This window comes from Brachyhypopomus gauderio, unplaced genomic scaffold (genome assembly GCF_052324685.1).
Source record: "Brachyhypopomus gauderio isolate BG-103 unplaced genomic scaffold, BGAUD_0.2 sc54, whole genome shotgun sequence".
NCBI classification, from domain to species: domain Eukaryota; kingdom Metazoa; phylum Chordata; class Actinopteri; order Gymnotiformes; family Hypopomidae; genus Brachyhypopomus; species Brachyhypopomus gauderio.
The window spans coordinates 1,129,226-1,139,703 of record NW_027506878.1 but is presented as its reverse complement, the minus strand read 5'-3'; positions in this window follow the sequence as shown (position 1 = coordinate 1,139,703).

Genomic DNA, 10,478 nt, shown 5'->3' with positions numbered 1-10,478 from the left:
CAAAACTGAAACATCTACAACGAGAACGAAATGGATACAAAGTTTACAACTCATTAAACAAATTTATAGAAGACGTCTTAACAGTTAAACCTGATGGCGAAACCAGATTAACTGACAAACACATATACTCACAGAAGTTCCAATCACAAAATACACTCACTCAAACCAGGATCTAAGAACAAACAAGACACTAACGAGAATAACTAGTGGAGAAGGAAGGAAAAGATTATCAAACAAGATCAAGAAGAAATAACAAGCCATACAGGCACAACTACAAGGCAACAGGGAATACAGAGGCTGGCAAACAAGACCGACAAAAGCTACAAAAAGCAAGGAGTTTAAATAAGAATTTAACTACATAAGGGAATAAGACTCAGGTGTACCTAATAACTAGGGAGGACGGGACTAGTGCTGGGAAAACACGGAATGGAAAACACCATGCGTGCGTGCATCGGGGTTGCCACGATGCGGGTAGCTCGGACACAGACGCTGGTGTTGACGCGCCGAATGTGCTCGTCTATTGTGAAATAACGGACATACCACACATGCAGCTACATAGTCTCCATTTATACATAAACGAACATAACACACATGCGGCTACAGATTCTCCATTTATACAAAAACGAACATACCACACATGCGGCTACAGATGCTCCATTTATACAAAAACGAACATACCACACATGCGGCTACATATTCTCCATTTATACATAAACGAACATAACACACATGCGGCTACAGATTCTCCATTTATACAAAAACGAACATACCACACATGCGGCTACAGATGCTCCAATTATACATACACGTCACAGAAGCACCATGACAGCGTTAATGAGATTGTGTATACTGATCTACATAAAGAAAATTTCACAGCAAATCACTTATTCATCTCTCTGGGTTTTTATGTTCTGATTGCAGGAATGAAATGGATTTTAACTTGCTCTGAACTTGGCCTCATTATAACTGTTACACTGTAAAAAAAATAATCAAAATAAATAAATAATAACAAATAAAAATAAATAAAAACAGAAATATTCCATTACCTAAGGCGGCTATAAAATACCATAAAAGTAACTTCAAAAAGTAATTTTCCATAATTAAAATGCAGTTTTTGCCATTAATTTCACTTGAAAATGCATGCAAGTTTTTTGTCCCTTAATGTAGATATTAATAAGGAAGTTCCACTTGTAAAACAATCTATGTATAAAAATGTACTAATGTACTACATGTCTTTGCCCTGAATAACAGGTAATCCATTCTAATATATGTTACTAAATTATTTTACTCAATATGAAAGTACTGTGTACAAAACAAATGATGTATTTTTAGTTTTGAAAGATGATAGACACCTCCTCAGTTCCACTGATATTAGGACATGAAAAAGGTCACTTTCCTACTACATATGTAGTATGTAGTCCTGTAAGTCTGCAAGGGAGAGATTGACTCTCTTTGGAGGACACTCATTTTAGTTTCATATTTAACTCTTTCCTTTACTACAGAACCCATGAAGAGCCCCAATTTCCAATTTTTAAAGGTGTAAGAATTTCAAAACACTTTCAATTTGTGAATCTGACAGTTTAGACCCCCCATACTCAAATAGCGGCTATCTATTTCTGGCCCGCGAGCTGTTTTGAAAAGTTTTTTTTCAATCACGCTATCCGCTCTTAGACGATGCTGGGGATTGCCTCTATGGCAACAACAAACAGGTAGCAGACGCCCAAATGCGTTCACCCCCCCCACAGGCCCCTTCAGTTATTGAAAAAATAAAATGTGGCCAGTCATCATTTCTATTTGAGTACCCCTGGTTTAGACTGTAGAGATACTTTGTCGTCTTCAGGCCCATCAACTGCACATCTGACTGGATTTCAGCAACGAGTAAAAGAAAAAACAGCACCTGAGAATATAGCTGTAGCGTATTTGTGCTTTCTAGGGAAGATGTGAAAGATTTCACTGAAAAATCTTTTCAAACAGTCAATGGACCTGCTCAATTTCTGGCCCCCGTCCTAAGTGCACAAAGGAGCGTCAGCACAGATCCTTCCTCCCTGCAGCCATAAGGCTTTCTAACCACCACTGCAAACAAAAATATTACATTTAATAGCATGCACATATTGTATGATAATAGAGGTGTGCCAAAAAATCGATTCATACAGTGCCTTGCGAAAGTATTCACCCCCCTTTACATTTTTCACATTTTGTTACCTCACAACCTGGAATTCAAAGGGAATATTTGAGGGTCTGCATCATTTAATTTACAGACCATGCCTACAATTTTCAACATTTAACATTTTTTTTTATTGTGAAGCAAACAACAAATAGGACAAAATAACTGAAAACATCAGTGTGCATAACTATTCACCCCCGTAAGTCAGTACTTTGTAGAGCCACCTTTTACAGCAATTACAGCTGCAAGTCGCTTTGAATAAGTCTCTATGAGTTTGCCACATTTTGCCACTGGAATTTTTGCCCATTCCTCATGGCAAAACTGCTCCAGCTCCTTCAAGTTAGATGGTTTTCGTTGGTGAACAGCAATCTTCAAGTCTGACCACAGATTCTCAATTGGATTAAGGTCTGGGCTTTGACTAGGCCATTCCAATATGTTTACATGTTTCCTCTTAAACCACTCAAGTGTTGCTTTAGCAGTATGCTTTGGGTCATTGTCCTGTTGGAAGGTAAATCTCCGCCCTAGTCTCAAATCACTGACAGACGTAAACAGGTTTTGCTCAAGAATATCCCTGTATTTAGCACCATCCATCTTCCCCTCGACTCGGACCAGTTTTCCAGTCCCTGCTGCTGAAAAACATCCCCACAGCATGATGCTTCCACCACCATGTTTCACTGTGGGGATGGTGTTCTTGGGGTGACGAGATGTGTTGGGTTTGCGCCAGACATAGCGTTTTCCTTGGTGGCCAAAAAGTTCAATTTTGGTTTCATCTGACCACAGTACCTTCCTCCATACAGTTTGGGAGTCTCCCACATGCCTTTTTGCAAACTCGAAACGAGCCTTTCTATTTTTGCCTGTAAGTAAAGGTTTTTTTCTGGCCACTCTTCCATAAAGCCCAGCTCTATGGAGTGTACGGCTTATTGTGGTCATATGGACAGATACTCCAGTCTCTGCTTGGGAACTCTGCAGCTCCTTCAGGGTTACCTTTGGTCTCTGTGCTGCCTCTCTGATTAATGCCCTCCTTGACCGGGCTGAGAGTTTTGGTGGGCGGCCCTCTCTTGGCAGGTTTGTTGTGATACCATGTTCTTTCCATTTGATGATGATGGATTTGATGGTGCTCCGGGGGATCATCAGAGATTTGGATATTTTTTTATAACCCAACCCTGACTTATACTTCTCTACAACTTTATCCCTGACTTGCTTGGAGAGCTCCTTGGTCTTCATGGTGTTGTTTGGTTAGCTTAATGGTGTTGCAGCCTCTGGGGCCTTTCAAAAAAGGTGTGTATATACTGACAGATCATGTGACACTTAGATTGCACACAGGTGGCCTTCATTTAACTAAGTATGTGACTTCTGAAGGTAATTGGTTGCACCAGAACTTTTTAGGGGCTTCATAGCAAAGGGGGTGAATGCACTTGCCAATTTTCAGTTTTTTATTTTCATATTCTTTATATACATATATTTTTTCCTCATTTCACTTCTAAAACGTAGACTATTTTGTGCAGATGCATCACATTCAATTCAGATAAAAAAAATCAATACATACAGGTTGTAATGTAGTAAAATAGGGAAAATCCAAGGGGGGTGAATACTTTTGCAAGGCACTGTATATCAAAAATCGATTCTCATTTACTACGATTCAGAATCGATTTTAAATGTCCCAAAATCGATTCTAAGTCATGGTGAAGTCTCGCGTTACGTAATTACAAAATTACGCGAGACTTTACGTAGCAGATTCTGGGACACACTCATGAAAAATTTCAAAACAAATGGAGGAAAGAGATAGTCAACCTGTCCCGTCTTCATTTAAGGCAAAAATATGGGTTCATTTTGGTTTTTACCGAATGCCAGGGAAGACCGAACTGGACACAATGTAGCTCGTGTGCAAGGCTTGTGTAACGCGGTGAGCACGGGAACGTACACGCCGCGTGAAATAATATAGAGAAGGATGGACCCAAGTGAAATAATATAGAGAAGGGTGGACCCGAGTGCCGGCTCGCAAGATCAAGACGTTTGACACTCGTCTCATGTATTAGCGAGAGGGAAACGCGCACAGCGACCCAGAACGAACCAACAAAACAACACGGAAGACTCAACACGCAAGAGAATAGAAACAAAAACCGTGAGGGCACGGAGTAAATAGAAAATACAACGCGTGAAAAATAACACTCAACCGTAGTGAGACGGGAGAAAGAAGCAAAATAACAACAGTAACTAAAAAACAGCGCAGATAAATGCAACGCGAAAACGAAACCAAGGATGGCATCAGACGTTACTGGCAAAAAACGCTGCGGCAAAATAAAACCCTTCCCAAAAATAAAGGCAAAACGGATAGGAAGAAATACAGGGAAAACTTGAGATTGGTCAGGAAGCGACGCAGGAGATAGAAACTCGAATTTTAGTAAAGAGAAAGCATAACAGAGAGAGGTGGAGACACCATTAAACGAGAAGCAACCACTGAGAAAACAAGGACCTGGCTATGTGTACGATTATGCCGGTGGAACTGCATCCGAGCCAGCCCTGAGAGCTTGCAAAATGAAGCTAAAGAAGTTTGGTAACACAACAAAAAGCATTTTATTTTTACCAAAGCACATTATTTTTGTTAATTAATTATTAATTAATTTAATTATTTTCTGTATTTGTCATTCTGTCTTGCAAAGCAGACTGTAGTAGATCATGCAGATTTTATAGACTCAGGGCCGGCGCCACGGGGGTGGGCGAAAGGGGGCGTCGCCCCCTCAGGCGAAAATCGATTTTGAATCGAATCGTGGCCCCCAAAATCGGAATCAAATTGAATCGTGAGATAGTAAACGATTCCCACCCCTATATGATAATGTATATTGTAAATAGCCTGTTTTAAGGTTAAATACACTGGCACACCATGCACATAGGGCTGGGTATCGATTCAAATTCCAAGAATCGATCCGATTCCGATTCTGAGGATTAAGAATCAATTTATTTCGATTTAATCCGATTTAATCGATTCGATTCGATCCAATTCGGGGTTTAGTGTTATTAAAAATGTATTTGAGCTGTTTCATGACTATGTACAGAAGCAACATGTAAAAAATAGTATTATATCGATATTAATCAGCAAATAGTTACTGGTAGTTGGTAGTTACTGATGGCTGGAAGACTGGTGAAAAGGGTAATCATAAATCTACCTTCAAGAAAGGTAATCCAGGACAATAAACAGAGGACATATTTGAGGTGTCTGTATCTGCAACAGTGGACTCCTACTGGGACACTAACCCAGGCCCGTAGCCAGGGGGGAGCGGAGGGTTCGTTCGATCCCCCCCTCCCCCTCCCCCCGTACACACATGCCCCCTCAAGATAGGTAGGCTATTCAACGAATGAATTGTTAATCTCCGGTGGATATACAGACAAACAAATAAGGATAGCAACAACAGACTCACAACAAACTTATAACAGTGTTGCCAACTCTCACGCAATGAGCGCGAGACACTCGCATTTGACTGTCTTCACACGCCATACATCCGATTTCTCACGCTGAAAAAATCTAGTTTATTTATCTCCGATCTACATCTATGATTCAATGAGTTACTAGTTCGCTCTGGCGCCAACCACTGGTGATCGATCGCTTAGGCGCAACATAGAGGAAACATATAAGACAGGGGTCACCAACCTTTTTGAAGTTGGGAGCTACTTCTTGGATACCAATTATTGCGGAGGGCTACCAGAAAGAAAGTTGTTGAGCGGGGGGGGGGTTATTGGGTTCATGTGCGCATGTCAATTGCTAAGCAGGAAGACCGCTAGCAACCGCGGACAATCGCTAATAGCAGCAAAAACATAAACGATGCAGTGCTTTGGTGCATGGCAATATAGTGAGCTGTTTTTAAAACAAGCCCGCGGGCGACTCATAACGTCCTCGCGGGCGACATGGTGCCCGCGGGCACCACGTTGGTGACCCCTGATATGACATAACACCCCCCCCGCATCAAATCTCACTCCTAGTGATTTTGAAAAGTTGGCAACCTTGCTTATAATGAATAAAATATTTGTAAATTAAAAGGTTTGAAGTGTGCTCGTGTATTTAGGGGGCATTGGAGTAGAGAGCCAAATGAAGTCCACTTTTGGGGGAAAAAGATCCCCCCCATCACAATGCTGGCTACGGGCCTGTAACCAGTGCATTATTATTATGATTGAAATAATTAAGAATTCACCCAAAAGCTGTTGCTACCAAATGCATTTTTATTTTAAGTGCTCACACTTAATAAACTGAAAGTATAAAATGTAAACGTGTATTTTTCTTTAAAGTGCAAATATAAGAACAGAACTGTCATGTTATGGTCCCCGACCCCTCCCTTTGGGCGTGTGTTAAAGTTGTCTGCGTCTACTCGTCTGCGTCTGTAGATCTCCGTGGGTGCGGGTCACCTGTGGCTCATCTCGTCACGTGGGGTTTGTGTGTTCGCGCAGCGTCCTGTGCTCGTCGTTGTTTGAGTCACACATGTTCTATGTAAACGTGTTTTATGTGCGCTGTCTGCGCTTCGGTAAATGTAATAAACGTAACGATTTGGAAAGTGCAAAGGATTCTGTCTCGTCCATCGCCTTGCGCCCAACGTTACAAGAACATTTTTAACTTTTTTAAACTGTAAAACACTGGGTAAACTGTCAGTGACACGGACTAACTGTAAATAGTCACTGACACTGGATCAACTGTCCTTCTGCTTTTAGATTGCCGATTTGACTATCGTCGTTACCGTCACTGTCCGACGCCATGTTGTTTTACAGTTAGTTAGACCGAGCACGCCTGCGTGAATTCAGTGACGAGGCGGGGGTAAAAGTTCACTAAAAAAATCGATCTTTGGATCATCATATGCGAATCGATTCTGAATCGGAAAATCGATTTTTTCAACACAGGCCTACATGCACACTAAGTGAATCCAAAACTGGTATAGTTCTGTACAGTATATGTAACCTAGTACACAAGGAACATTTAAAAGCATCTTGTGTAAACAACAAAGGGAAAAGAGACATTTGTTTAGGTGGGTCAGGTAGCAACCCACCTAAATGGGGTTGGCTGCTGGTGTACGGGGATACAGCGACAGGTGATGCCAAATATTACTCGTAAGGTGACGTCATGTAAAAAATATAATAACGCGTGGCCACGACTTACTAACGCATGCGAACGACTTACTAACGCGTGCGAACAAGATAATTAAGTATTACTTTATATAAAAGCCAGGTGTACCTTCCTTGGGCAGTCAGTTCGCGAACATCCCTGGGATCTGCTTGCTTTGCTGTGAAAAAATAAACTTTGTTGCCGCGTGTGAAAGGCGACGTTAGTATCTCGTTCCCACGCGTTAATAAGTCGTGGCCACGCGTTATTTATTTATTTTTTACATGATGTCACCTTACGGGCTCCGTAAAATATAGTAAAATCCATTAAAAAAAATTTTTTTGACTGTCATGTCAATGGATTCAATGTAAACGCAATCCGTAAACGCAAGAAGCCGCTTTCGCCATTCCGGATGGCTCAGTCAAAACCATTACGTCTTAATGAACCAATACATACATCAGCGGCGAAAATTATTGTAAAAATACCAGGTTTACGTGTTTTTATTTTCTAACATGAGCTAAAGCACAGGGTAGACTCAAACGACAAGAGTTTACAACTTCATCTTCAACCTTTTCAGCCCTGGTGCGAATGTGATCCTCACACGTCCCTGGATTCACCAGTTACAACTACAGATACACTAGAAAAAATCTTGTTTCTTATTTTATGTCACCGTTAACTACACGGGGTTGACGCGAAATAAAATAGGTAGATAGATGGGCCTATTATCACAAGAGCTTGTGGTTAGTTAGATCTGACAGTGTTCAACGCTGTAGCGAACGGCAGTAACTTTGTTTTACCGCAAAATATGAAAACGATTGAAACCATTAATAACCCAATTAAATCCACCCAATTAAAAATGTACGATCTGGTAAATGTAGTGGTAAATGTACGATCTGGTAAATGTAGTGGTAAATGTACGTTGTGGTAAATGTAGTGGTAAATGTACGATCTGGTAAATGTAGTGGTAAATGTACGATCTGGTAAATGTAGTGGTAAATGTACGATCTGGTAAATGTAATGGTAGATGTACGATCTGGTAAATGTAGTGGTAAATGTACGATCTGGTAAATGTAGTGGTAAATGTACGATCTGGTAAATGTAGTGGTAAATGTTCGCTCTTCTGACTTGTCCGCGGTGTAGCACTAGGTCCTGCTTCTCGTCCCGCTTAGCAGTAAATTAATAACATGAATGAAGAACGTTCGTATGATTGAAACGCAATTTGGCCTCTATGAAGGTTCTGGGCGGAAACTGCTGGCCACTGTTATTGAAATAGCCAATTTCGGAAGTGCTCTGTTTGCTAATTAAGTCAATATGATAATTAAAATATAATCTTGGGTGGATTATAACTTACTTGATTATTAATAATTTGAGTGGATTACATATATACATAGCTTGCTTTAATCGCTAACAGTAGTTTAATAATAGCTCACTTACTTATGTGCTCAAATGTGTATTAAATGATTAACTTTAGCAAGCTAGCTTGACATTTGTATAGGCTAATTGTCTTTCAACAACAACATTGTTCTAGTCTGTTGAAAGGCTTTTTACACCAGATTTAGCATTTGTTATTCAAATAGCATTATTAGCTATCTTCTTGGTGGGATAAACTGAGGGTATATTACTGGAAATGGAACGTTCAGCAGGCCTATAGGGACCCTTTTGTCACAAGACCAGTTCCCTAACCACCAGGCCATGACTGCCCATTACTATAGCAGTCCATACATTTCACAAGTGGTTCTGCTGTTCTAATACAAAATGTGAGTACTGGATATCATCACATTGTAATTGTTCACACAAAGGTATTTTCAGCAGGTTTGTGTAGATACATGTGAATAAATAACATGTCACGGTACATCCCCTGAGCTCTCTGTGTGTGCGTCTTGGTGTGCGTGTTTGTCTGTGCTATGTGAGTTATTCATAGCACCTGTCTCTCAACTTGAGTAAATGCGTTGCTCTTGTGTTTTGTTAGTGAATTTAAAATGTTTGTGTAGTCTGTGTTAAAAAATTGGTAACACTTTACATTAAGTGTTTACTTACTAATGTAAAGTAATACATTAGTTAACATGAACAACTCGTGAAGTAGCGCATTAACAATAATGTAAAAGTACGTTAAGTAAACATGTAACAGTTGCGGCTCCTGTTTTGGCTTTCTTGCTTGCACGTTAACTCACAGGGGCACAAAGTGCAGCACCAGCAAGTTCTGGTTCAGCCTCTACTCCCAGGACACCAGGCTGCTGAACAGTTCTGATTCAGCTTCTACTGGCCACTCTCAGCAGCACTGATACAGGAGACAACAGTGAGGAAGCCTTGTCACCACACCTCTCACCTGGTCTCCATAGTATCCACCCCACATACACTCGTATATTTGCATATTTGAGAACGTGAACACATCGTTTGTACCCATAACTTGTGTAGTGCTGTGCAATATTGTGCATATAACTGCATATTTTAAAGAGTCATGTGTATTTATTTCTTTTAAGCACTGCTGGGGACTAGCAAAGTGACTAGAATGGTGGATTTCCTCAGGAAGGTCGCAGAGCACATGGTGTCATTTCTCAAACATGCTGAGACTATCCTGTCATAAAACAGCCAGCTTATATTACACAGTCACAACCTGGAATGTGGACAGAGAAGTCAAGAATATACTAAATTAAAGTAAAGAATAATGATGTTTAAAAACTCTGTACTAGGTCAGGAGCAAGAGTCAAGATGAAACCACTGCTGGAGTGGGAACAGGATCAGGACCTTAGTTGTGAACCGTTCACAGATTAATAGTGTTCACAAATCAACCGTTCACAAATCAACAGATTAATAGTGAGGACTATGACAACAAGCAGGGACATGGCAAGCTGTACAGGAAAGATTTATGGTGCAACCAATCTGGTACTGGGAAGATTGCCAGTGCATTATGTGCTGGATTGCACGTACAACCAGATAACTGAGCGTAACGTGGGCGAGGGTGAGGCAGGATGCAGAGATGAGAACAGCATGTACAATATGATTTTTTTAGACATAACAATAGCTTTTAAGCATTAACAGATAAACACAGAACAAACAAAGATGAGCAGCGGACACACCATTGACACACACTAAACACACACACCAAGACACCCTCAGAAGCAACCATCTACAGACATATGTAAACCTCTAGACACGTCCGGAAATGTACCATGACACTGAGACGCTGAATTTAGCTGCAGCAATGCTGGAAGCTGTCCATGCTTCCATCCACAA